The sequence below is a fragment of the Schistocerca gregaria genome, unplaced genomic scaffold, assembly GCF_023897955.1.
Source record: "Schistocerca gregaria isolate iqSchGreg1 unplaced genomic scaffold, iqSchGreg1.2 ptg000874l, whole genome shotgun sequence".
Lineage (NCBI taxonomy): Eukaryota > Metazoa > Arthropoda > Insecta > Orthoptera > Acrididae > Schistocerca > Schistocerca gregaria.
In genome coordinates this window covers 115,001-120,000 of record NW_026062235.1, presented here as the reverse complement: position 1 = coordinate 120,000, position 5,000 = coordinate 115,001, and positions in this window count along the sequence as shown.

Below are 5,000 nucleotides of genomic sequence, written 5' to 3'. Positions count from 1 at the left end.
CGGTACCGCCACCTGGGGGAGGCCACGCGGACTAAGCCATGTATGGGGCCCACAGTGCTCATTTGCCGAGCCCACCCACACAAAACCTGCACCCCCCTCCAGCGCAGGAGCCGCAACCCGGGTGCGTACGCCGCACCAAGTGCTCCACCCGCGACCGTACGTGCCCCGCCGAAATCGCAACTCCGGCGGATGAACGGCGGACTTTTCTCGCAGTCGTAAGTTGCAATCCACCCCTATATCTTGCGCCTCATGAAGAGTTATATCAAGTATGCCAAATTCCCGCTGTCCCTATACATGCAGTAAGTTCGTCGTGGGCGCTGGCCGGCAGGCCGCGAGACGTGACGCCCGGCGGCAAAGAGTGCTCCTCTGAGGATATAGATGTTCCGTTCCGCCGCACAATGGTGACGGTGACCGCTGCCTGCGGTGGCAACGCTGGGCACAGTCGATACTCGCCGTGTGGTGGAAGGTAAACATTATGCGGTACATCAGTACTTTCCTAATAGTTCGGTCGTCTCACGGCACTGCTTAGTAAATGATGCAAGGCCAAATATAGATGATTTATGCGAATGTCCCTATACGTGCTGTAAGACTGGGCACACAACGTGAATCGCACGTCAGCCAGACACTCGAACATGCACCACTCTCGGCCTGCAACGGAGACACACAATACGTAAACATCTGGAATGCGACAATGTCGAGTGCATCCTCTCTGCCACATTGCACCGTCGACACTATGATAACCAGAGCAGTAGGTCCACCTATAAAAGCACAATACCCCACTCCTCCGACAACTACCATTGCTCAGATAAATCAACACCACCAACACACATCCTACACAGAGGGGCACCAAATATCATCCCCCGCCCTCGTGTTATACCACATGAAAAATTGCAGAAGTGAGAGACACACATCCGCCAGCCTCTTGCTACAAGCATCGAACCGACGTGACGTATCTGACGGTGACTCAGGCATCCGTGTACTGCCACCACTATCCACCCCCCCCCCCCCCTCTCTCTCTGCCCCCTTCCCACACAATACCAAATTTAACCAACTTTATCGCTTAACCTAACTGTGGCTGTACCAGTTTATCGCTTAACCTAACTGTGGCTGTACCAGTTTATCGCTTAACCTAACTGTGGCTGTACCAGTTTATCGCTTAACCTAACTGTGGCTGTACCAGTTTATCGCTTAACCTAACTGTGGCTGTACCAGTTTATCGCTTAACCTAACTGTGGCTGTACCAGTTTATCGCTTAACCTAACTGTGGCTGTACCAGTTTATCGCTTAACCTAACTGTGGCTGTACCAGTTTATCGCTTAACCTAACTGTGGCTGTACCAGTTTATCGCTTAACCTAACTGTGGCTGTACCAGTTTATCGCTTAACCTAACTGTGGCTGTACCAGTTTATCGCTTAACCTAACTGTGGCTGTACCAGATTATCGCTTAACCTAACTGTGGCTGTACCAGATTATCGCTTAACCTAACTGTGGCTGTACCAGATTATCGCTTAACCTAACTGTGGCTGTACCAGATTATCGCTTAACCTAACTGTGGCTGTACCAGATTATCGCTTAACCTAACTCAATTTGTCCCTTAACCTAACTCAATTTGTCCCTTAACCTAACTCAAGTTGTCCCTTAACCTAACTCAATTTGTCCCTTAACCTAACTCAATTTGTCCCTTAACCTAACTCAATTTGTCCCTTAACCTAACTCAAGTTGTCCCTTAACCTAACTCAAGTTGTCCCTTAACCTAACTCAAGTTGTCCCTTAACCTAACTCAAGTTGTCCCTTAACCTAACTCAAGTTGTCCCTTAACCTAACTCAATTTGTCCCTTAACCTAACTCAATTTGTCCCTTAACCTAACTCAATTTGTCCCTTAACCTAACTCAATTTGTCCCTTAACCTAACTCAAGTTGTCCCTTAACCTAACTCAAGTTGTCCCTTAACCTAACTCAAGTTGTCCCTTAACCTAACTCAAGTTGTCCCTTAACCTAACTCAAGTTGTCCCTTAACCTAACTCAAGTTGTCCCTTAACCTAACTCAAGTTGTCCCTTAACCTAACTCAATTTGTCCCTTAACCTAACTCAAGTTGTCCCTTAACCTAACTCAATTTGTCCCTTAACCTAACTCAATTTGTCCCTTAACCTAACTCAATTTGTCCCTTAACCTAACTCAATTTGTCCCTTAACCTAACTCAATTTGTCCCTTAACCTAACTCAAGTTGTCCCTTAACCTAACTCAAGTTGTCCCTTAACCTAACTCAAGTTGTCCCTTAACCTAACTCAAGTTGTCCCTTAACCTAACTCAAGTTGTCCCTTAACCTAACTCAATTTGTCCCTTAACCTAACTCAATTTGTCCCTTAACCTAACTCAATTTGTCCCTTAACCTAACTCAATTTGTCCCTTAACCTAACTCAATTTGTCCCTTAACCTAACTCAATTTGTCCCTTAACCTAACTCAAGTTGTCCCTTAACCTAACTCAAGTTGTCCCTTAACCTAACTCAAGTTGTCCCTTAACCTAACTCAAGTTGTCCCTTAACCTAACTCAAGTTGTCCCTTAACCTAACTCAAGTTGTCCCTTAACCTAACTCAATTTGTCCCTTAACCTAACTCAAGTTGTCCCTTAACCTAACTCAAGTTGTCCCTTAACCTAACTCAATTTGTCCCTTAACCTAACTCAATTTGTCCCTTAACCTAACTCAATTTGTCCCTTAACCTAACTCAATTTGTCCCTTAACCTAACTCAAGTTGTCCCTTAACCTAACTCAAGTTGTCCCTTAACCTAACTCAAGTTGTCCCTTAACCTAACTCAAGTTGTCCCTTAACCTAACCCACGTTGTCCCTTAACCTAACCCACGTTGTCCCTTAACCTAACCCACGTTGTCCCTTAACCTAACCCACGTTGTCCCTTAACCTAACCCACGTTGTCCCTTAACCTAACCCACGTTGTCCCTTAACCTAACCCACGTTGTCCCTTAACCTAACCCACGTTGTCCCTTAACCTAACCCACGTTGTCCCTTAACCTAACCCACGTTGTCCCTTAACCTAACCCACGTTGTCCCTTAACCTAACCCACGTTGTCCCTTAACCTAACCCACGTTGTCCCTTAACCTAACCCACGTTGTCCCTTAACCTAACCCACGTTGTCCCTTAACCTAACCCACGTTGTCCCTTAACCTAACCCACGTTGTCCCTTAACCTAACCCACGTTGTCCCTTAACCTAACCCACGTTGTCCCTTTGCCTAACATAGTTCACTGCTCGGAATCTCTGGTGTCGTTGTTATCCTCATGTAGATGTCTTGCGAGTGTTGCTTACTTTCCACATATTCCTGCTATCCACTGTCAATTGTACTGCAATAGGACTATATCGCCGACCCCCCCCTCCCCCCCCTCTGTCCCCCTCTGTCCCCCTCTTTGTGTCTCTGTCCTCTCAAGCTGGTCGGTCTGGCGTTTGAGTGTTAAATGAGCCTCGCAGCTGTTCAGTTGCATTCAGATGTCGACGCCCTCAGTGTACGTCGTGGTATGGTCTGTGTCCATTGTCCGCTGATGTCGTACGCGTAACCCACACGCTGTACCGATCATCGGTCGTTACGTACAGAGTGAAGTAGTGTGATACGTGTGACCGTACGCTGGCTGTGCCCAACGGTGTCGAATCTCAATTTCCATATGTTGTGCTTGATGCTACTTGTCTCGTCTCCCAATAACAGCTAGGTTGCACTGTGGTACGCCGTAGAGGCGTGTGGGAGGAACGTACGAACGCATTGTATGTCACCCTGGGTCGCTGGGGGTGGTGGTGCGGTGAGTCAGGTCAGGTCAGGTCAGCGTGAGCCGTCTGATGTAGTGACGCGTGTATTCCGACTTTGTCGTATTGCCTCACACAAAGTGCTACCCTGGTGGACCGCGTTCCATATCTGGGACATGCCGCAGATGCCGGTTGACAGTGGATCGCGGAAGGTACATCGCATACGTGCGCGGGCCACCTTCCACGTGTTCTCTTCTGCACATGTCGCAGTGTGTATGTGGTCTGATGTAGCGTGTCGTGACACATGACATCCTGGCATGCAAGAATTGTTGAATTCGCAAATGTAGGTGGACATCTACGTTTACTGCCCAAGATACGCAAATGAACTGGAAATCCGTTGTTGAGCGGTTGTTCACGCTGGAGGTGAATCTGTGATGGCGACGATCGGTACAGCTATTAACCGGTTGTTTCAGCGGTACCCGCCACATCCACACGCGTGACTAGGCCCATGTGGGTATGAAGCGATACGCGGCGGTGGCTTGGTGGGACTGTTCCCGGCCGGTGAAGGGGGGCCGCCCGGCGTGTTGGCCGCGCGCTGCGTGGGCGCACGCGCAACAGGCGGCTGGTGGGGGGCGCCGAGTGGCAGGAGCGCCAGCCGACGGGCCCGGCAGGCGGCGCAGCTACGCTGCGGCGCACCCTGCACGCGGCGCCTGGCGGCCAAAGTTGGTTCAGCCGAGCCCGGTGCGAAGCGCGGTGGACATCTGCAGTGTGCTGGTCTGATTGAGGACTGTGTGCGTTGAGGATGCGCCGCCGCCTGGCACTCGGCGCCGCGACGCCGTCTGCTGCTCGGTCGCCCCAGCGGTTCTCGCAGGTGGTTTGTATCGCAGTTGTGCGGACGTGTTGGCGCGTGCGCTGTGCTGGGAGAGTTCGCTTCTGCACCCAAGTGGGGCTTTGCCCTTGTGTGGCGCTGGCGTTGGAGCTGCCGGTCACCATAGGTGGCGCGTGTTGTCTCCCGCCGGCAATGCCACGACAGCACGCTCCCGGGCCTCTGTCGGCAGCGGCAAGCTCAGTTGGGAGCAAGGGTGTTCGCACTAAAACCGTCTACTCGCCTAACTCCGGGCGATTGCGCCTCTCTCGAAACCGACCAAGTACCTAGGACGGCGCTGCGCGCCGCCGGGACCTGAGAGGGTTTCGAGGTGTATCGTGCAGGGGAGCTCGGCCTCCTCCTGTTTGCAGAATAATTGAGCGGAC